This window comes from Macrobrachium rosenbergii, unplaced genomic scaffold, assembly GCF_040412425.1.
Source record: "Macrobrachium rosenbergii isolate ZJJX-2024 unplaced genomic scaffold, ASM4041242v1 282, whole genome shotgun sequence".
NCBI lineage: Eukaryota > Metazoa > Arthropoda > Malacostraca > Decapoda > Palaemonidae > Macrobrachium > Macrobrachium rosenbergii.
In genome coordinates, this window is record NW_027100730.1 from 4,302,861 (window position 1) to 4,328,116 (window position 25,256).

Genomic DNA, 25,256 nt, shown 5'->3' on the forward strand with positions numbered 1-25,256 from the left:
AGTGTTATTGATTGTTATTGCTACTTGTGTTAGTACTTCTTTGAGTTAATGATACTTGTGAAGTTGGGTTGGCACTGGAATTCGACTTTGTCTATCTGCTGTTTGTCGTAATTGGTAAGGGCTATTTCTAATTGCATCCCTCAATGCATCAAACGGACTCTGCATTACACTGGTATTCTAAAATCATATGAAATTCTATACCCAAAATACACAACAGTAATAAAAAATGCATCATAAAAATCATTGTATGTAAAATAATTTCTATTTACCAAACCTCAAAAAAAAAAAAAATCCACAAGAAAAAAAATTGTTGAGAGAGAGAACCATAAATTTTATGTACACTCGGCAAGAAAAGTGAAGATACAGTTTTCTTCAGATTTCGTTCATCGAATTTTAATTTTTTTTCTTACAGAAAACACATAATCTCGGTAAATTTACTCTAAAATATGAAAATACAATGCAAATTATATCATATATGTTAAATCTGCAAAACAAAAACGTTCAGATACTTAAAAACACCATGCATGTCCGAAGTAATCAGAATTTCTCAGATGACTTCGTTCATAGAGATCTAAGAGATAGTGTGTGGATATCTCGGTGTAGTACTATTTATCAGAACGGCAATATTTACTCGTTTTCCGTTATGGACAGGCTTATCATTGCATCATCATACGAGATAATGATAATTTCTTTAATTTTTACACATTCATATTTGTATTTCACGGTGTTAAAAGTCAGCTGGAATTAATGGCAGTAAATGTTGCGACAGCTACTGTAAGTTGACCAAATCTATTCAAATCCGCAAGAGCGTTCTCTATGATGTGTGGAGCGATTCGGTGGGAAAACACAAGTAACTGGATGTTTCTTGACGTTACCACAGTTTCTCTCTCTCTCTCTCTCTCTCTCTCTCTCTCTCTCTCTCTCTCTCTCTCCATCGCTAAAACATACTATACAAATATAGTATCGCTCAATCTCTAAAAGAAAAAAAATAATGAAATGAGTAGCTCTACATATACTGTAGGCCTAGGCTTACACAACAGCACTCTCTCTCTCTCTCTCTCTCTCTCTCTCTCTCTCTCTCTCTCTCTCTCTCTCTCTCTCTCTCTCTCTCATCGTAACATTGCATTCGTTCCTTTATTGTTCCCCACGTTTTTCCTTGGACATTGCTCAAATTTAACTCTTGATTTCACTATGGAAGATCGCATTTCTGATTATGCAAGCATTCCGTTCATTGTGGTGTCATAAATTCATTTGTGTAAGGTTAATTGGTAGGTTATGTCGAAAAATGTTTATTTTGCTCAGAACTGTCGCTGCAAATTACAACTTGATCGAATACTGTAAAGCTTACTACTGCATTTAAGTATCAATGATGTCAGAATCGTAGAATATGATTGAAAGTTATAGGAGGTCAAGCAAAAAACCAACACACTAAGGCTGAAGCTCCTCCCCTTTCTAAAGTTGCCAGATGTCACATTATTGAGCAATATATGTCCGAAGATTTAAAAAAACTGTATCTTCACTTTTCTTGCCGAGTATACCCTTTGAGAGAGATTATTAAAAGAAATACACTCACTGAGAGAGAGAGAGAACTTTTGAGAGGAATAATTTTCCAACTTACGTATTTTCTGTTGCCGTCTTCCAGTCGTAAACTGTTGTGGTTTCGTCAACTGTTTTTCACTTCTGCGATCACGTCGTATTCGTTGCTTTCTGTAGACGCTTCGTTCGCTGCCTTTTTGTCACTTTCGCCACCAACACAATTTCGTTGTAGCGTTTGCTGCTGACGTTCACTGCTTTCGATGTTCAAACGTTCATTTCAAACGTTCAGGATACGGTCTACCACTGCCTTCAGGATACGTTCAGGATACGTTCACTTGTAGGCATTCAGACGTTCACTTGTTGGTTTTAAAAGTTGAAGGTGCTACTGGATGCTTGCCATGTTGTTCGCCGATGTTATGATTCACTTCAACGTTTGTTATGATTCGTGGCTCTGTTTCACTGGTTGTCGTTCGCCGATGTTATGATGCACTTCGTCGTTATGTTTCGGCTGTTGACGTCTGCAGAGAGATGCTTCTTGCTATAAATTGTGGTATGTGTCCTTCCTTCCCACTTAACTTGTCCCGTTGCTAGGTAACCAATTGGTTTTGCCACGTAAAAATAAATCTAATCCTTCGGGCCAGCCCTAGGAGAGCTGTTAATCAGCTCAGTGGTCTGGTTAAACTAAGATATACTTTTTTTTTTCCTTCCCACTTGCACCGTTTGTGTTTCTCATTGGGTCCGCTTCAGCTGGCACCATTTATGTCATGTTCTTTCATTTATTTATTATTCGTCTGTTTATATCTGCTATTGGTTTAAGAAGATTACTCCTTATAGATGTTGATATTTCTATCTTTGTTATGTAGTAACGTAGTGTTTCTTTCTTTCCCAGGAGGTCTTAAGAAGACACAATTGATTTTTCTTTCTTCATTAGCACCAAAGAAATAACTTTACAACAGAAGTACAGTACAAGGTGAAATATTGTACAGTACAATTATAATGTGAGTCCAAGTGGTCCTGTCTTCTTTATCAACCCACAATAAGTGAGGCTTGCATCCTCACACCTTCTTCTTTGTGCCTTAGCTGGCCCTTCTCTGCTCTCTTTCTATTTCCTTTAAAATATCTCCCTCTCCTTCTCTCTCTATCTATCAATGTCCATCAATGAAAGGTTTCTCTCTCTTTGTCCCTTTGTTCAGAATTTCTAGTTATATCCTTACATTACACTTGCAATATACTGACAGAACCTGACGATGTTCCCCAACCAGGCAGCAGTTCGAATCCTACTGGGCGTAAGTTATTCCCAAGGTATAGTGAATTGGAATTAAAACGAAATTTGTGGCTCTCTCTCTCTCTCTCTCTCTCTCTCTCTCTCTCTCTCTCTCTCTCTCTCTCTCTCTATTATATATATATATATATATATATATATATATAGAATTTATATATATATTGTTACAGACTGGACTGGTTTTGATGAGAATTTACATACAACATTATGATTGATGCTGCCACGAAACCAAGGGAGTCCAGTTTGTAATAAAAAAGAGTTAATTAAGACTTACCTCAGAATTTTCCTGGGGTTATAATTTAAAGTGGAAGGTCGCCATATTGGAATTTAGAATTCTTTGCCAATTTACAGTGATTTATTTATAGAAACTTAACAAATTAACATTAGTAAATTAACAGTTAGACACCATACGACATGATCACTGAGGGACAGATTCAAAATAGGCACAATAATGATAAGGACATGAATTGGCAAACAAATAAGTGGATAAAATGGGGCCAATCTGCGATAATCAGTTCAGTGATACTAATTACATTCAGTTTACAATAATCAGTCAATGATAGTGATCACTTTCAGTCTGCCCTGACTACGTGGAATAATAGTGTCTATGATGGGGTTCCAGGATGGAGGAAATACTTCATGAAAATGGTTGGCACAACGGAACTTCTCTAACTACGACCAGGAAATGGTGGCAGGCCGAATGGAAGCAAGGAATGGTTGCAATCGTGCCACGTGTCTCGTTTCCTCCTGAAAGAGACGTTTTCGTTAGCCCTGATCAAACTAAGGGGAAGGGAATCTTCCTACTGCAGATTACACAACACATTCTTAAACACAACACATAAATTATCCTAGAAGGTGCTTTTGATGAAAGCCCGTAAATATGATCTGAGCCTCTGAGTCACGAGTGCGCTAACAATGGACACGTAATTATACGCGCCCAAAGTTAACTACCGCTTGGTTATTTTCAACTTAAACCACTAGAATAGCCCTTAGATTGCACTGGTGGAGGGATAAATGATTGTTTATCGGGATCGTTACTCGAATTCAAAGTACGTAACTGGCAAGGCAGGGGATACAGGCAAGATTTGGACAAAGGGAAGATTGTTCATGGAGGAATAGGTTAAAAGGTAAAAAGAGAGGGAAATTAAGGAGTGTAGTACAAGGGACAGGGCTGGCTAAATGACTACTTGCAACGTACGAACCTGTTCAGATTGTTATAGGCGCCTACAATCGAATTGGCTGTCGTCGACGATCGCCACACCAGCGGAGAAAGGAGCATCCGCTCGAGATGAGGTCAGGGAGTTCTCTCTCTGCTTTTTGGAAAACAGATCGCATTCGGCGTTGGGGGGGGGGGGGGGGCCCAGCTGTACCTGCAAGCAAGCCAAGAAAGCCAGCAAGGAGGGTATGGGAAAAGCACACTTATCTTTATATGCCTATAGAAGCAAACCTACCTGTTCCCCAGCCCTTAAATGCCCTTCTGCCCTTCCTAATCCTTACATGCCTCCCCCATCGCGCGATGGGGGAAAGGGGGTTGGGTATTGTGTTCGCATCATACGATCTTAAAGGGGGGGGTGTTTTAAAAGGGATACCCCTTGTTTATCTGGTGTGGGTATTTCCTGGAAGCGGGAGAAGCATGCGTTTTCTGTCCCTATAAGTGAAAAACAAGGAATTCCGAAATTGGCGCCAGCTATAAGCTAAGGGAAAATTTTTCTTTTGAGTTGCTAGATAGTAGCTAAATAGGGAGGGAGGAAGGTATATTCTTTAACAGGTATATATATATATATATATATATATATATATATATATATATATATATATATATATATATATATATATATTTTAGAGAGAGATAAGAGAGGAGAGAGAGAGAGAGAGAGAGAGAGAGAGAGGACGGATTAGTCTTGATAAATGAATCTAACAGTTGCCTTTATACATGCATGCATACAAAAAGCTGCTAACAATGTAAGAAAAGGCGTCAGAAAGTGTTTTAATATGAGGAAAATGAGGTTAAGGGAAAACAAAACTGAGACACTAGAAAAGTGGGGTCATGAATATCAATAGTGTTCGTGGCAGAACTGAAGTGGCTGACTTCCACTGGCATTTGAGATATATGCCAAAAATGATAAAAATACCAATATACGCGATATGTTGTAGAATGAGGTAGCTTACAGTGATTTCTTACTGTGTATAATTTATTTTTAGTCTTTCAAGTGCATTTTAGTGAACTAATGATAAAATGGTTGAAATGACTAATAAATTATCATTATTTAAAAAAAAAAAAAATTAAGGTAATTGCAAGCGTGCAAACAAATGACTGTGGTACGGATATGGTCAAAAACTTAGCAGACTTGACTGGGTGAATCTGTGCCCTTGAGCTTTTGCATGCCGGTGGGTGAAAACTTCAGCTGGATGTAAGAAGATTTCTCAGCAGGCTTCTGAAATAAGTTATAGAACCTGGAAGAAGCACATGAGTGCTTACGTGGCAGAGGTGAATTGCACACTGTAAGTGAAAGAAGATATAGAAGGGAATTTCTCTATTTCCCATCCGGGTTTTTTGTAGTGAAATTATCATAGAAAGTTTTTTAGCGTTTTTGTAAATTTTACTTTGTCGCTTCATGGATTTCACATAAAGAAGATATATTGATTTATTCAGGTCAATAAACAATATTTCTTCTGACTGCCACTTCATTGAAATTAAGATCTTGCTGCTCGGCAGTACACACACACACACAGAGAGAGAGAGAGAGAGAGAGAGAGAGAGAGAGAGAGAGAGAGAGAAGAGACAGACAGAGAGAGAGAAACCATAACCCTCTGTGAGACGAAAAATGTGTTCCATGATTCGCAGTATGTGGTTGTAATATTCGTTTATTTGTTTCTGAATCTTCCCTGCTTACTCAGGGTAACGGCTTGCTTATGAGATCTAGGTTTAATGAAAGGTCCAAAAGCCAATATTAGTGAATACAATAGTCATTAACGATTATTATAATCAGGTAAACGAAATCCTTTTCTTTGATGAAATGTGGTTGAGTATTAGAGTCTCCTTTTGTTAATTATATACCAGTTTAATATTAAATGAGCATCTTCGTCCTTTGACTTTCGTCCTTTACTGTCGTGTTAACTCGACCCTTTTGTCTTTCAGTAAAAGGCGGCTGCAACCTGATATGTAAGTCAGTTGCTAAATAAGTTCTTCTAAATTATGATTTGGGTCTCAGTTTCATCTTTTGCATAATGATTTCTTAGGATTTATCATCACTCTAGTTGTTATTCAGACCTTTCGTCTAGCAATTGTTTTTATTTATTTATTTTTTTTATTAGCAAACGGCCGGCATAAGACTTTATAGGAAAAATAATATGAAAAGTAGGAGTTTACGAAGCATGATTTTGTAGATGTTTGGTACGAGAATTAAACATGTTGCCGAGCCTTTTTTAGGTAAATTCGTGAATGTATTTTGATTTTACAAGTATAGGAGATGGTATATAGATCTAAATACATTTACATCAACACTGATTTTATCAATATCTGTGTAACTACTCACACACACACATTCTCACTGTGTGAGTTTTATATATATATATATATATATATATATATATATATATATATATATATATATATATATATCACATATATATTATATATATGTATATATAAAATATATTGTGTGTGTGGGGAGGTATGTTACTTTTGATATGATTGAGGACACAAGTCAAGTGTGATTATATCCATATATATATATATATATATATATATATATATATATATATATATATATATATATATATATATATATATATATATATATATATATATATATATATATATGTGTGTGTGTGTGTGTGTGTGTATGCATGTACAGCATGCAGCAAAATTCGTGTGACCTGATTTCAGTGATTTTCATTCAAAAGTCACTAACTGGCAACTCCTTCCGAACATTTCTAATGGAGCTAAGTTGCAACGACGAAACATTTTGCAATTTCGAAAAAAAAAAATATACAGTTCACTTAGCATGGTTTTAAAGTATCAATGCTATATTTTTATCAAAATATCAGCTAGATCATTATAAAAACATTAACGCAGTAATTTTTAATTATGGTAAATATGAAGAGACGTAAATACTTAATGAATTTGACTTTTTAGCCACCACAGTAATATATTTAACGTAATGAACGTATCGGAGATGTAGTTGTGGGCGTGGTCTAACCAGACGTCAACTGCTATGTCTCAGTTTGCCTCCCTCCCCTCCCCTCCCCTCCCCTCCCCTCCCCTGACCCGTAGGCCAAGTGCACTTCGCGCTTCTCGATTGTCATTCTTATTAATAATAATAATAATAATAATAATAATAATAATAATAATAATAATAATAATAATAATAATAATAATAATAATAATAATTTTTAATGAAGGAATTATACCACACCAAGACTGTGGGAGAATTTCACAAATCCTGCTTTAGGTCTGTAGGTGTGGCTGGTAATGTCCGCCTTGAATATAGTCTTTCATTTCTAAAGTAAAAGTAAAATAATAAAAGGTAAAATTTATTGTATTTCTAAGAACGAAGACAACTCTCCACCTCGCTTATTTATTTATTTATCTTTTCTTCAAACTGAAGAAACCCCTCGGGAGACTAGACCTATGTAACCTTGGCTGTAGCCTAAGCTATGACTTGTAATAATTTATTGCAAGTATCGAAATCATGACCCTGACTAACATTTGCTTTATAAACAAAACTGCAAAAGTGAAAAGAGTAATAACACTGAATTCTTATCCCAAATGCATCAGTTTTTATCATTGGACTTTGGTGTGCTTATCTTTTCTTTTTCAGTAGGCTCCTCATCCCTTTCATAGCTTTATAAGGTTGTCCAAAAATAAATGAACAATTTGAGACTGATTTATTAACAAAAAATATATACAACTTTCTTAAAGGACAGCCTTATCTGAATGAAGGTGATGCATAAAGGGCATATGTGTGACCTGGGTCAACCAATTATACAGATACAAATATACAACCTTGAGAAACATTTTCTAAGGCATGGAATATGTTTTGCCAGAAAAAATGTTACAATAAATAATAATAAGTTCTTAATGCCAACTGGTTGTTTTACATAATTCAACAGCAGAACAGAGATGACTGCGACCTGAAGACCTCGGGTCGTGGAGCCCTCCAAGGTGAAGGCTGGAAGGTCCCTTATAGAAAACGGAGGCGGAGAACGAGTTTCAGGGGAGACCTTACAGTACTCCCCAGACGTTTGTGACGTCTGATTAATTCCTGTAACGGAGGGAGGGCGGAGGGTTCCCCTGGATTTTGAACAAACTAAAGGGGCACCGTCCTCAGTGTCCTCCTGCAGGATACCAGCCCCTTGGTGGCTCTTGGGGAAACGATTGCTCTGGGAGGACGTCCCGTCCCTTCCTTGTATGTTGACATATGCCAAGGAGACAGGTCTGGGTGGCCTGTTGATCCTTGAGGATTCTGGATCATACAAGACTCAGGCAGAAAGGCTGGTTTCCTGGTCTAGAATCTTCCCTCCCATTTGTGAAGCTGGTAGGCCTTGTACGCCTGTACTTTGGGACATTTGGATTTGTTGGAGGTCCCTTCATAGTCCCTGAGACAAACCTGCCTGTCAAGATGAGGCGAGGGGAATGTTGACTAATTTGCTTGGAATTTTCGCCTACAATACAAACTTGAAAGGCTATTGTAACTCTGCATGGTGATGTCCTTTCTTCCTTACAGTTCTGTTGGCACGGGGCGTTTCCCAAAAACTTTCTTTCGCCGTTGCCATTGGGCGGTCCTGAATAGGAGGAAGAAATTTATTTATATACTGTATCATTTAGATACTTTTAGGCCTTTAGTGAAATTTATTTTAAATCCCGTATTTCCGGGGTTTAAGATGTTCAAATATTTTTATGCAGGAGCTGGGTTTGGCCGATATTTTTATAGGAATTTTTTTAAATATTTATACTACAAACTTTTTGATCCATTGGTATAGGAGAAATTTATTTTAAACTTAATTTTATATTTATATTTCTGGCCACCTGGTGGAACGGTCGATAACTGTCAGGATGTTATGGCTCCTCCTGAAGATTTAATAAACGATGTCGACGTGGAAACCAATCAAGCCCTCCCCTCCTCTTACCCTGATTCTGTGTGCCTGCCGATCTTGCTTCTCTGGAGTTATCAGTCACCGCCCCTATTAAGCCCATAGCCATAATAATAATAATAATCAATACGCCGTCTCTTCCAAACAATAGCGTTTAATACGTCTAATAATAATAATAATAATATGCCTCTTAATTTGTTTGAAGTTATATCGTCATCATCAAGACTGTGGACAGGACAAAAGCAAATCTTGTTTTTTTCTCTTATGGATTTCACCATACAATATTTTGTCTGTTTCTCCTAGCCATTGTTGTCTTGATGTATGTACAATCACCACTACTTGCATTGCCATCAAGCATTCTAATCAGCCTAGTAATGTTTATAAATCTTCAATCCAAACTGTGTGTATGTTTCCTGAAGACTCAAAGCCATTTCACATTATTATTACTGTATTGTATTCATTAATGTCTTAAATTGGCCATATTATTTTTTTCCATTGACGTTGTTTCATCACTGTTTTAATCATGTGTCTTGAATCCATCTGTTTGAGATGTCTGAGTCTTTTATCTGATAATTCCTGTCTTGTGTATAGTCTTTCATTTCTAAAGTAAAAGTAAAATAATATCTTAGAATTCATTGTACATAAGAACTCAGGAAGACAGCTTATTTATTTATTTATTTATTTATCTTTTCTTCAAACTGAAGAACAACTTTCGGGAGACTAGACCTTATCTGAATGAAGGCCTGCTATAGGGCATATGTGTGACCTGGGTCAACCAATTATAGATACAAATATACAACATTGAGAAAACAAAATGAGGCATGATCCTGACTAACAAATTTGCAATAAAAACAAAACTGCAAATGCCGAAAGGCCTCGTTTTAACATGAATTCATCCCAAATGCATCAGTGTTTATCGATTAGACTTTGTCTGTGCCCTTATCTTTTCCTTTTAGAAAACTCCATCGCGGCGTCGAGTTTCTCTTTCACAGTTTCACTGTAGTATCCAGACTGATCTGATGACGGTTCCACGACTCACGGGAGGGAGGAAGGGAGGGAGGGAGGGAGTCACGGCGTGCCTCACGAGGGAGTCATGCTACAGTAACGTATTTATATAGTTTTCGTTCTGAAATATTATTGTAGCATGAACTATGTTTGTTTTTCATCATCCGATATATTTCAGTTGTAAGATTCTACATAACTAGTGACCAGATTTCCCTTATATATACATACATGTTTGCAAAGCAAAATACAGATTTAATAATAAGTGGCAACTTGAGAAGAACGACGCTTGTCTACTACAAAGAGTTTGCTGCTTACTGTACTGCGTATATATAAATGTACTGTATATGTCCACTCCGGTTCTCTGCAAAACTTTTGAGATGAACTTGCTGTCTTATTTCTTTACTCCCTTTGCTTGTCACCTGTGACAGACACTCACTCAACTGACAGGCAGATGGTTTTTCACCGAAAACACAATGAGACTTTATGAGTCATACAAAGAATCACTACAGTATTAAGTGGTGTATATCTTCCCATATTTCAGACACCCGAGGACATACCTGTCGCACTTGGGTCCCTATATTGAATGTTGGTAGCGATGAATATCATGAAAAATTTTACCTTCAAACTGGATGTTTAACTGGAGGTTTGAGCCAGCAGTAGAACATCTGAATCCTTAAGTAGGTTCTGTCTTATGGCCTTCCCTTATGTTATGTTATATATGTGTATGGTAATGAAACCTCTCTACGGCTTTGTACTTCTTAAGAAATTGATATATGCAAATTTCAAACGGTCATGGACAAACCTTCACCACGTGTACGTGTACTCTTCTGTGTAGCCACACACACACACACACACACACAAATCAGATGAAATTTGTATGTTCATATATCACTGGAAAAAGACTTTAAAATTCAGACTGAGGATAATGGTATTTTTGCAGGAGGAGGAGGAAGCTAAATCTAAAATCAAAAAAAAAGACCCCGACTCACAGTGTTGGGCTAAGTAGAAGAACCCATGTTATGTTAAAGAAAAGATTTGTGGGCAAAATAGAATAAAAGTCCAACAGTAATAACGAGATGAATACTGATAAAAATGAAATGTAATTTCTCTTTGACGTTAATTTTGCCGTTGACATTCGTAATTGTTAAGAAGTATATATTAAATGAGAGAAAGAGTTAATGGTGGAGGGTTAGAAGGGCAGATATTGCATATATATATATATATATATATATATATATATATATATATATATATATATATATATATATATATATATATATATATATATATAGGCTTGCAAACTTTGGATTTTGTATGTTGCATGACTGTGTGCTTGTATATACTGTATGCATGCATGCATGCACGTCTTCTCTTCGGCCTCCGGCAGCAGTCCGGGATCAGTGCGTGGAAAATCTAACAGTTCAAAACATTGGGGTTAGTAACCCAAACACCAGTTTCTGAAGAGACCGGTCGGAGGAGCTCAAGTACTGTAACTTGGAAAGGGAGCGGGAGCGGGAGTCGAGCGGGCAGACACGACCGTTTCCTGTCTCCGCTTAATTAAACGGCCCTTAATTAAAAGAGGAGTCGGTTCTGATGATATATAAACCGTAATCCCGATTCATCGTATTCAGCTCCTGTTTCCCGATGCTTTTGCTTCCCATGTCACTTACGGGACTCATGAAAAGGTTCCTTCCTGTGGGATTCGGAGGAACTGATATCAATTGAGTGTTGTTTCCAGTCCATATCTTACCCGATCCTTCCTGGAAAAGCTCTCCTTTCGCTTGGCGCCTCTTCGCTCTCAGAATTTAGTATCTGTTTACTTTTTAAATTTTATTTGTTTATATGGATATCCATCTTCCCATCTATGTAGAAATGTATGGGCATAACATTGATCTAATTATCGACTTATTGCGCACACACACACACACACATGTATACATGTATATATATATATATATATATATATATATATATATATATATATATATATATATATATATATATATATATATATATATATATATATATATATATATATATATATATATATATGTGTGTGTGTGTGTGTGTGTGTATGCAGTTATTTTCATTACTAGTTGCGAATATCGACATTAAAACTAAAGTCCAGCAATGCACATAGATTTCATAGATGATTAATCAGATCGCACTTGTTAGACTAACCTTTAATTTGCTCTGTTGAGAAATAATACTTAGAAAATTCGTTAGGTATTTTATTATTAAAAAAAGTTAATTCAAACCTCAGCCCTGTCTGGCACGTGGCACATATAGATGAAGTCTCTCTCTCTCTCTCTCTCTCTCTCTCTCTCTCTCTCTCTCTCTCTCCTGATACTGATCGTGAATTCAAATATCTCTCTGTCAAAGTAGAATATAAATGGCGCGAATCCGTACATTGATTTGCGGTTTCCTAGAGGAAAGAGGTAGGAAGTAAACCTCCGCTTTGTGTCTGCGATGTCAGTCCTATCAATCACCTGTTCAACTTGGGACCTCCATCCATGATTTTCAGTAACGTGGTGGAATGCTCATCTTGATTCCTTTGATGTTGTAGAGGTTTTAACAAGAAAGTGGTCGTGTTGCCCTCAGAAATCAATTTCTGAGACCCACAAGGAATGAATACCAGTCATGAGACTTTATAAGCTGTATATACTATGTTGCATTACGAGGAGTCTGATATTTTCCGTGCTTAATTAAGCTTTGCGTCAGGTGAGGCGGTTGAAGATTTTTGGTGTCATTGTTTCCTGTGGGTCACAGAGAGTGATGTGCCCGTAGTATGCGCTGTGCTTTTGTTTTTCCAAAGAGATGTTCCAAGTGTTGTTCGATCCCTCGTAGCATTTGACGCGTATGCATCTTCCAACATTTTTAACGCCAAAAAGAGAAAAGGAAAAAGTAAAAACTTCCAACATCTGTTTGTTTATAGTATATGACGTAAGGAACAGCCCTCTTATTCTTGCATGAGGACACCTAGGAATGGGGAGGCAGTTTTCGACCCTCGTCCCTACTGTACATAACACCTACAACAAAAATGTTCACGAAAAATAAGTCCGATATACTGAAGTCCGTTTTCCCTACTGATTGTGACGAATGAATCTTCATCAATATCCTGATATGAATGGCAGGTTTGGAGTGCTCACCCCTAGCTACATACATGTTACCAAATAGTACCTACTCCGCCAAGAGTGTTCATTGCTGCCTGGCTGACAGAAGGGTTTATTTTGTGTGAAATATGGCGTCAAAATAATTTTTTTTTTTTAGGATAAGAGGAGTTCATAGGGAAAGTTGGTGGGTAAATTTCTTCCCCTTCATCGACAGGATTTGTTCGAGTGAGGTTGAGGTTGTCGTCCTTATCAGCAGGTCAATTGGTATCTTGGTTTGTAGCGTGCCAGTGGCTTGTTAGGCTGCGCCTTAGCTACTGGGAAGGTGGGCGGCGACATCTAGTAAATATCTAGTAAATAAAGATTTGGTCTTGAGGGATTGCAGCCTTTATTAGTATTATTAGGAATTCTGTGGAAGTATATAACCTTCAGTATCATCTCCAACCATACCTGGGATACTTTCAATGTATTATATAAGCCTTATGCACTTCATTCACTTACATTTTCACCTTATTTTTCTTCTTTTTTATCATATTCTTCTCTTTTTCATCTTCTTCTCTGTCTGTTATTTGTTAGAAGTTTTTTTTTTTTGCAAAGTTGTGTCAGTCTGGTGTTCAACAAAAATGTAACCAATTTCTTTTTTTTTTCTTTGTCCCACTGAAGGCCGCCGTATCGCCTATTCAAGTTACCATCATATCTACTTCACAGGTTTCAAATTAAGAGTAAACTTCAAAAGTAGACTTCAAATGTTAGTCATGTCACCTGGTTTAGAAATAAGAGCAGCTGCATTCCGATCATTCTATTATTTGCCCATAAATGTAGCCTCGATTTCCTTGTTGACAGAAGTTCCTGGTTGTGTGATGTCATCCCCTTTATCATACGGGCAGCCTTGTGAATCTTTTATAATAATGTTTATTATTCTTTACAGCAGAAGAAAATTTATTTAAAAATTACATAGTGCATTGTTTGTCGCAAAGTTTATTCCTTTTGTTTGTGAAAAGTGTTGCGCAGCACACAAGCGACAGATGGAATTATGCCAGGAAATGTTTAGCACGTTATTATTCAGTACATTTGACAAAGTGTTATTTAGCAATATCTCGTATTTAGTTAACTCCCCTTATCACGTCATTTAGCTAACCAGCAAATATTGGAATTATTTAATTTATTACTGTATCATTTTATAATATATTTGAAATGACAAGGAGTCTTTCATATTATGTTATTGCCATGCACTGAAAGAATAGAATAAAATTAATTCCCTGAAAAGCTTCATCCGTAATGCATTTAGGAAAAGATAGACGAAAAAAGCCTGTTCGTTGTTTAACCTTGTCTGTTTTGTAATACACAAACATATATATCTAATAAATAGATATTCTTTATTAGGTTACCTGTTCATATTGCAAAAAGCTCATTGTGTATTTATACATGTCAGGCAAAACGGCGATGTGTGTATGTTAGATATATTTCTTAATAAGTAAACAAGGTACAGTATATTAGATATATTCTTAATAAGTAAACAAGGACAGTAGATGGGGAGAGAGAGAGAGAGAGAGAGAGATTGATTTTTTCCCAACAAGGTCTTACATTTTCTTTACCCCATTCATGTCTTTGCTTGAAAATATAACATCGAAATATCACCTTTATGACCCTGAATGCTGCAGCGAACTCACCCTTGGGAAAAAGGCACGTTCTACAGCATTTGAATATGTTTGCCTTTTCAGGCAATACTCTTTTGCACTGTTAAAAAAACCCCAAAACATGCAAAGAATTACGAAAAGTCGAGGGAAATTTGGAGTGGAAAGCTTTGAAGGGTTGTAAAAGTATAGAGGCAATGAAAGGGACATTTTCTCAATTATCCAAATCTTCCTAGAACGAGATAGAGAAGGAACTTGACCTGCTTGTTAGAATAATCAAGATATATATATATATATATATATATATATATATATATATATATATATATATATATATATATATATATATATATATATATATATATATATATATATATATATATATTTATATATATATATATATATATATATATATATATATATATATATATATATATATATATATATATATATATATATATATATATTATATGTATGATGGAAATTGAATGACCATTGGGAGAGCAATATCTTTTCCAGGGATGGAGTGGAGTTTTTTTTCTATTTCCGATCATTTCAGTGTAAAACGTTTTTGTAATTCTTTAATGCAATTTAGAAGCTAACGAAGAGAGTGTATATTATACAATTTATGTTTTTTAACAGATTTACATTTCATTTTTCAATCACATAGTAACCTAGAAGGTGAGAGATCATATGTAATAGATACGTATTGCAAGATAAGGATCCCATTGGAAACCTTGTATTTTATTAGTGCTAGGGGAATGACTCTCTCTCTCTCTCTCTCTCTCTCTCTCTCTCTCTCTCTCTCTCTCTCTCTCTCTTTCTTTCTTTCTTCGTCTTTAACTCATTTTTAACGATAATGATGACAAACTTTGATTTTTATGCCTCATCGGCTGCCCTTTACAAGACCCCGGCAGCGAAGTGAACGTTACCAAATCCCCAGCTCCCTTTCTTGAGAACAGGTTGACAGTTCGTTTGACGTGTGAGGTGTCTGTTATGTTTTTGAAGGTGTTGGAGCAGGGCTTTGTTTATGTGTATTAATCTGTAACACCCATTTGCTTTCAGCAATGATGACAAATGATTTTTTATGCCACGCCATTAACTTACATTGAACAAAAAAACTCAGAAACGTTAAACATATGAAAAATATCAGGCATTATGTAAAACCAGTCTCTCTCTCTCTCTCTCTCTCTCTCTCTCTCTCTCTGTGATTTAAGAAACAAGATCTATTACTACGTTTCATTGAACCTTCAGTTAGCAGCCATTTACTGAAGAGCCGGAAGGGTTACTTTATTATCTTCCCAGAGGAAAGGAGAGGTTCACGGTGGCATATATGCACACATTCAGTTCTAATACTTCCTCATATTTAGACGGAAGTCATATTCGTCAGTCCTTGGTAAGCAAAAGAACACTGGATATATATATATATATATATATATATATATATATATATATATATATATATATATATATATATATATATATATATATATATATATATATATATATATATATATATATATATATATATATATATATATATATATATATATATATATATATATACATATATACATATATATATACATATATACATATATATATATATATATATATATATATATATATACACACATATACACAATATATATATATATATATATATATATATATATATATATATATATATATATATATATATATATATATATATATATATATTATATATATATATATATATATATATTATATATATATATATATATATATATATATATATATATTAACCTAACTCTTTAAATTTCATTAAGACAAAATGAGTCAATATTATCTGGATACATTAAGAATGTTTTGTTTATTTGTTTTAATCTCACTTCATAATTCATAATTATCTTTAACATTTTTCACAGCTAAGAACTGATTGTTGTATCGTCTTCTTCCCGCTCATTTTTCACCAGTGTTGATAACTCATACCAATACAGTTATATATATATATATATATATATATATAATATATATATATATATATGATATTATATATATATATATATATATATATATAAAGTTGAGGGTGGGTTCTATCAATCCAGCAAACAGCAATTTAGTGTGAGGAGAAGGACACTTCTTTATTCCTTTCTAGGTGCTTTATTTAGCTGCTGACGTTTCAAGACGTTCAGTCCCATTTTCAAAGCTATATAATAAAAGAAAACATATTTAAAAAACAGACTCGGAATAACATAACATAAAATTATAACATAAAATTATCAGTATGATTAAAAAGGAAGAGTGTTTATCTAGAAGAAAGACCTACTAAAATTATAACATAAAAGTATTAGTATATTAAAAAGGAAGAGTGTTTATTTACCAAGTGGTGCTGAAGGCACAGACCGAGTGACAGTCCGGGTCAGGTTCAGCTTCGACGTGAACTCACGAGAGGTATAGAGGTGTTGAGGTGGTCTGAGTATTTAGTTGGGGGACAAGTTGTTTAATAAAAAGTGATTCTAAAATTGCTAGTTGTTGGTCGTTGGGAGTTCGGCCTATGATTTTAAAATCTTTGTAGTTAATATCGACTTTGCATTTCTTTGCATGTTCACGTATGCAAGAGAATTCTGGATTAGATAATTTAACACCCGTTCTGTAACTCACGCCTCGATGAGAATCCAATCTCACTTTTAACAACCTGGGGGTGGAGCCGACATATTTCCCCAGGTTACATCTGGGGCAATTAAATAGGTAAATGACTCCCGAGGTCATCAAAGGAAGAAGACTCTCTTTGTGTTTGAATAAGGACCTAATTGTCAATGGATTAAAAGGTATTAGCTTTAGGTCAATTGCTGGTAAAAAACTGTTTATTATCTGCCGTAATTCTCGATAGAAATTTTCATAATGAATGAGCGGGACGCATGCGTATAGTCGTAATTTAGGTACGGTTGGTATTTCACATTTTGGATGGAAAATATTATTTAGAAATTTGTAGAGATGTTTATGAAACAGTTTGGATGGAAAGCAGTTGTCAATAAAGTAGTGATGGAGGTAGAGGATTTCGTTATGGAAATTGTTCCAGTCGGATGTTATACTGAAAGCCCTGTGGAAGAGGTTAGATAAAGAATTCAATTTAAAATTATAAAAACAATGACTATAAAAATTAGAACCCAGGCCAGTAAAAGTTTTCTTTCTAAAAACCGTAGTATTAAAATGATCATCGTGTCTAAAAACCATTACATCTAGGAAAGGAAGTTTGTTTTCATTTTCGTACTCAGTCGTAAACTTAATATTTGTATGCATATTGTTAATATTTGTATGATTTTAAAATCATAGGCCGAACTCCCAACGACCAACAACTAGCAATTTCAGAATCACTTTTTATTAAACAACTTGTCCCCAACTAAATACTCAGACCATTCTATACCTCTCGTGAGTTCACGTGAAGCTGAACCTGACCCGGACTGTCACTGTCTTATTTCAGTTTTACTCTTCCTTTTTAATATACTGATACTTTTATGTTATAATTTTAGTAGGTCTTTCTTCTCTAGATCGAGAACTTTATGCTGTATATCAGGTCCACAATAATTTTATGTTATAATTTTATGTTATGTTATTCTGAGTCTGTTTTTAATATAATTTTTTATTATATAGCTTTGAAAATGGGACTGAACGTCTTGAAACGTCAGCAGCTAAATAAAGCACCAGAAAGGAATAAAGAAGTGTCCTTCTCTCACACTAAATATATATATATATATATATATATATATATATATATATATATATATATATATATATATATATATATATATATATACGTATATTGTAATAAACTGTATTGAATATCATAGCTTTGAAACTAAAAACAGTCTTCTTGTCTGCATTATCGAATCAATGAAAAATGAATCAGTATGAGAGTGAACAGAGAAAAATAAATTTATTTACTAAATTTCCGATTATGAAAAGTAAACTAAAAGATATCTGCTACCTTTCTGAAATACGAGCAGTGCCCAAGCGAGTAAAGTCATCCTTTAGCTTCAAGTTTCACAATATTGGCCTGTTATGCATAATTCGAGAATGTATTGGTCGTTTTGCCAGAGTTATCTGCACTCTCTTGATAAAGTGCTGTCTGAATAAAGAGCGCCTGAAATACATCCATCATGAACATGTAGGAGTGAAGGCTTTGTTTCCCTAACACACAGTACATCAGATTTGCTTCCTCGTGAATATTAAAGGAAAATTTATGAACGAATCCTGGTATTGTAGGATTTCGGATGCTTGAAGCTGGATATTATTGCTCTTATTGTCAGAATAATAGGTGATAGTATTATTTTCATTGTTATTATTGGAAGGAATTGCTGTTGCAATGGCATTCAGCCTATTTTTCTTATTTAAATTTCATCAGAAGATGGATGATGTAACATGTAATAAATTTCCAAAGGACGTGGAATGATATACTGCAGTTGTTTCTCATTTATTTGCTTTTACATTTGAATTTATAAGCGACAAGGTTTATATCTTTCTGAACCACGAATTACACGTAGGTATTAGAAAAAGAACGACAACAGAGTACTGAAAAGCCGTAGACAGCCTGTAATTATAAAGGGAATTATTTACTACTCTAGAATTTTTCCAGTGGTAAAAAGCATTGATCGTTTAGTGGTAAGGTATCTATAGAGGAAAACGAAAAGTTCAAATGTTTTTGTTTACTATATAATATATCATCAACTAAACTTAAGATGGGTGTTGATACACCTCCTCCACAATTGCTGCCTATTCACTATAATACTGTATTGCCATGTGTAACTATATCCCTCAAATAGCACTTTTAAATTTCTTCAAAGATCCCGTCAGTGACTTCTATTTTCACACAATGTTAAACACTAAAGGTAGAGTATCGTTAGAGATGAAAGAAATATGAACTTGGCCCCCCGCATGCTGGATTTGCTTTATTTAATCTTTTTCGACACTTACACATGCTATCTACTTTCACTGTAGTCTTTTGGGTGACTCTAAAGGTACATGTACACTGTAGATTAAAATCTAGCTAGACCTGGCTTGCTCTAGTGAGATTTACCCTAGAGCGTGTGTACACTACACCATAATTTGCTCTCCCTAGAGCTTCGTTAGAGTGATGGTAGATTAACTATACCGAGACTGCTCTACCGTTAGTGTACACTGGAGTGTTTGATGGGGAAGTCTCAGTCAGACTTGAGATTTGTCTGTGGTAAGATGTCGCAGGCCACACAACTAGTTGCTGCAGCTGCAGCATTAGTCATAATGAAGGATTTCAAGAAAAAGAAGAGAAAGAGAAGTGGATAGGTCAGAAAATGGATAGCCAGGCGAAATGAAAAAGGAGCACATGTAATGCTTTTAAGAGAATTGGTTGATGAAGATGCAGTATCCTGTACGAACTTTCTACGTATGTGCACTGAAGATTATGAATATTTGTTGGAGAAAGTGACCCCTAAAATTAAAAGACAAGACACTCATCTCAGAAAAGCAATAACCCCTTCAGAAAGGTTAATGCTTACACTTCGATTTTTAGCAACTGGTATTTCACTGGACGTCATTTTACCCACGTTGTACAGCAGTTCTCTCCCTACATCAAAAAAATCTATTTAAGTTCACAAATAGATCTAGAGCAGTCTCGGGACGTACTCTCAGCCTCGTGTCCACTACAGCACTAGCTAGAATATAACAACTCTACCGAAATCGTATATTAAGTCTACCTAGAGCACTCTCACTGCTGTTTACACTATTTAGAGAGCTCTAGCTAGAGCAAATCTAGCTAAAATATCTACAGTGGACACGTACCTTAATAGTTGCTCTTAAATCGTGAATAGTTGATCAAAAGGCATTAGAGTAAGAAATTAGCTTTCATACCCTCAGTAAAGTCTAGACTGCTTAGATGAAATACAGTCTTTATGCTGTCATAAGCAAAAATTGGCCACTCTTCATGGAAGGAAAATAATGAATAATTAGCACTTTTGGATAATTTTCTTATTTCAAATCGATTTAAAGCATTTTTCTGATAAATTTTCATACGTAGTAGCAATGGACTTATAAATCAGGGTTAAGAGTTCATCGGTCAGTAATACATGGCAGTAATTCCACCCCGTAAACATCAAGATTAGTAAATTTCATCGACAGACAGTAACAGCAAAAAAAAAAAAAAAAAAAAAAAAATCCGCCTAGAAGGAATGAACTGTGTGGAGTTCCTGCAGGATGTTAGGCACAGCTTGTCGTTGGAATTCGGTACGTGCATTATATAAAAGATTTTAATCAGTGTAATATAAATCAGAAATCATCTGGCTACTCCTGCGTTGTGTGTATACGATTTTAGAGCCGAAACTTTTCGTTTTTGGTTATTTTAGATTATTTGATGAACTGAAAAAATGAAAGGGGTAGAGAGAGACTCATCCCCTTCTTAAAAACGTAGTGTATATTTTTTTTCTTCAGTTTCCCGACTTTCTTTCATTCTGTTTAGATTAATGTTTAACTCTGATGCTCTATTCATTCACTGGGCGGTAGAAAGTGGATAATCTTGTTTCATTTAGAGAAACTTTGATTACCAAGGAAAACCTGCTTGTGGTTATCACTAGTTAGTATGTTACTAATTAATTTTCTTTTGTTATAATCGACCTAAGATTTAGTAGTAGATTACGACATCAAAAAAATTTTCAAGTTCCAAGTGATTTAATAAAAAAAAACAGTCATTCCTAGTTTCAAAATCCGAAACCCTTGAACCAATCTTAATTTCTTTGTAATATTTTTGAAGTCATTCTCTAAAGAGAAATATACAAGAATGTGGAAAGAGAAGAAACAGTTTTAGGCAAACTTGGGAGAAAAATTGCCGAAATCCTTTTCCAAGAACCACTTGGTATACTGTGCTTTTTCTCTTTTGTTGCCATCCAGCTTTAGGCATCTTTCAATTGTTTTATCGGAAGAGAGAGAGAGAGAGAGAGAGAGAGAGAGAGAGAGAGAGAGGGGAGGGGGGGGGTAATGACAACGCGTAAGTTGTGCTCTGGCAGTAAGTTAAGTAGAGGGTAGTTAGTCGAATTTATTAGGATGAATATTGGGCAGGAGACTTAAAATAACCAGGGTTAGCAACCTTATGCCAGTTGTTATCTGGGAATGAAAAAATTATTATTATTATTATTATTATTATTATATTTTATATATATATATATATATATATATATATATATATATATATATATATATATATATATATATGTATATATATATATATTGTCATGTCCTGACATCTTTGTAATTGTCACCTTTATATTAAGCCTCCACCACCGCCATCTGTTGTTGGGTTTTGTCTCCAGACTTCAATTTTAGTCCTTGTTTTCCTAGCACCGCTAGTGAATTATTGTAAAATTACTTATTTTTATTTTTGATCCTTGGGAAAAGTGACTTAACAGCTTTCCATGCTTCGGTAAGGGAGAGCGCCATAACCTTAGGTGGTGAATACTTGTTTCTAATATAAAGTATTGTGATATTGTGCCACTCTTTATAGTGAGAAGTGAGTAATATACTTTTGATTGTACTTATGGTTGTATCTATCCTACGGTAACCATTGGAGGCATATAATAATTTTTCGATCACGAGTGACAACTAAAAAAAAAAAGAGGTTAACATCAGGAAAAAACGGAAATTCACTACAGTGGGAGCCTGACCGGGATCTGAAGTGAAGTGATCTGAAGTGATCTGAAGTGATTTAAGCTCGTTAGTGTAGTGATCGAATTTTGTGAATTTCCGTTAGTGTACAATCAATAGTAATACCTCCACCGTTGTTGAGCTCTCCCTTCTGCGATCAAGGTGCCATATTGTATATGTCATCGCAAGTATTACTGATAGTTTGGAGGAAGTGCAGCGCAAGGAATCGGTACTTAGTCGCCGTTCTGTTGCCTTGACGTTGCCGACTATCGCTTTTTTTGCGTTCCTTAGTCACCCCAGACGTATTAGAATGCTTCTGGATTAATTTCCTTCATAGGGTACTCATCCCCTCTTGCCGATTGTTTGGAGGAAGTGCAGTGCAAGGAATCGGTACTTAGTCGCCGTTCTGTTGCCTTGACATTGCCGACTATCGCTATTGCATTCTTTAGTCACCCCAGACATATTGGACCACTTAGGGTAAACCATCTCCTCTCATCATTCAGGGATTAATTCCCTCAGGGATTGCTGTCCTCTTTACAGAATATGAGAACCCAGGAACCCGTTTTCCTAGTGCTTTGTTAAGTGAGATTTGTGAAGGTGACTTTGTACAACCTCAGTGTACGTTCCTTGGTGTATTTTGCATAGTAAAGTGATAGTTTAGTGAAAGTGACGTTGTGCAACCTCCAGTGTATGTTAATTAGTGGTTCTTGTATACTTAAGTGAGTTTTTGTGAAAAGTGACGTTAACTAGTGCATCGTGCGTAGTTAGTGATAGTTTCGTAAAACTTAGTGATGTGTCTTGTTTCTGTGCTTTCGTTAGGGTAACGTTCAGTGGCAGTTCGGTGAAATCTTTATTGACTATTACATATATTTCTTTAAAGTGGTAATATATTCATACCCGTGACAGTAAGTGTTAGTGATTCGGTGATTTATTGACCTAGTGCTTAGTGATTCGGTGAGTTATTGACCTAGTGCTTAGTGATTCGGTGATTTATTGACCTAGTGCTTAGTGATTCGGTGATTTATTGACCTAGTGCTTAGTGATTCGGTGATTTATTGACCTAGTGCTTAGTGATTCGGTGATTTATTGACCTAGTGCTTAGTGATTGGGTCATTTATTGACCCAGTGCTTAGTGATTCAGTGAATCAACCATAAAGGGATAGAGATTTAATACTTCTGCGGTTTAGCCATTGGTGATTCAGTGGTTTAGCGATAAAGTGATGCAGTGATTCGGGGACAGTGACTCGGAAAGTGCTCGTAGTGGACCAAAAGTTCTTTTTGTGATCCACCATGTCTTTCAACACGGAGAAGTTTTTTGAGGACCCTCGGGGGCACCTCTTATCATTGAAAGATGCCAAGAAAAACGACCTGCGAAAGATTGCTGAGCAAGCAGGTATTCCTGTATTGCCCTCCATGGTGAAAGCGGAACTGTTGGGTAGAGTTTTGGATTTCCTGGTAGCCAAAGCTTCCGTTTCATCAGAAGAAACTGCTTCCCTTCGGCCCCTTACATTAGGGAGAGGCGTAGCTGAGGCTATAGAGGATCCAGAATTGGTGAAGCTCAAGTTGCAGCTTGAATTGGAGAGAGAGAAAAAGGCAGCTCGTCAAGCTGAATATGAGCAGAAAGAAAGGATGATAGCCTTGGAACGACAGGAAAGAGAAGAAAAGATAGAGATGGAGAGACAGCTAGCCAATATCAGGTTGGACGAGAAAGGCAAAGAGAGGGAGCTTGGCGAATGTTTTTCCCTCACTAAGGCTCTTAAACTACTACCCCCGTTTGATGAAAAAGAACCAGACGTGTTCTTTGGTATTTTTGAGGACACAGCCACAACCTTGCATTGGCCAGAAGAACAATATGTTCTACTCATTCGGAGTGCACTGAAAGGCAAGGCTGCTCATATAGCTTCGCAAATGTTAGAGGAACGAGATTACTATGTCCTGAAGAAAGCTGTCCTTGATGCCTATACCATTACAGCTGAAGGGTATAGACAAATGTTCAGGAACTCTATAAAAGGAACCACTCAAACTTATTTGGAATTGTTTCAGGTCAAATTAAAACAGTTTAAAAAATGGCTAGAATCTGAAAACATAACTACCTTTGAACAATTACAGAACTTAATGGTATTAGAGGAGTTTTTGAGGAGAATTCCTTCCAACATTTCTATGTACATCAGAGAACGGCAAGAGAAGGAGGGGAAGAAAGCGGCTCTTCTTGCTGATGAATATCACCTCATCCATAAGGTCAAGAAACATAACTCTACAGATCAGGCAAGTATAAATATTTATTGTTCCTTCTGTAAACAGAAGGGACATGCCATAAAAGACTGTCCTAACCCCGATGTCAATTTTCTAAGGTTATGCAGCCTTCTCAGCAAAACAGCAGGGAACAGACCAGAGACTACTCAGAGCAAAAGCCAAAGAAGGATTGCTCTCCATTGTTCTCAAGTCACAAATGACTTCTCGGATTTCCCTTTGCTCTGGTACTGTCAATAATTACCCTGTAAAGTTGTTAGGGACACAGGATCGTCACAAACTATAGTAAGTGGTAAATTGAAATCTCTGACCCAGCCTACTAATAAATATGTTACCATCACTGATTTATCCAGTAAATTAGTGTTACCTGTGGTTAATATGTATATAGATTGCCCTTACTTTACTGGAAGAACCGAAGTAGCCTTACTGGATAGAGATTTGCCTTGTGAGAAAGCTGATATTCTGCTAGGAAATGATTTAGCTAAAGGAACTGTCTTACCTAATCTCATTATTTCTCAACCAGTGTGTGTTATAGAAAATGAGCAGAACCAACAGGAAGTTCTACCTTGTCAAGCCACCACTCGTTCTGCTGCTACTAAAGCTGCAATTGGAGCTCCCACTGATGACGACACCTCAAACACCTCGCCGAGCTTAGCAGACTTGGTTGGTCTCCATCATGATGATTTCGTCAAT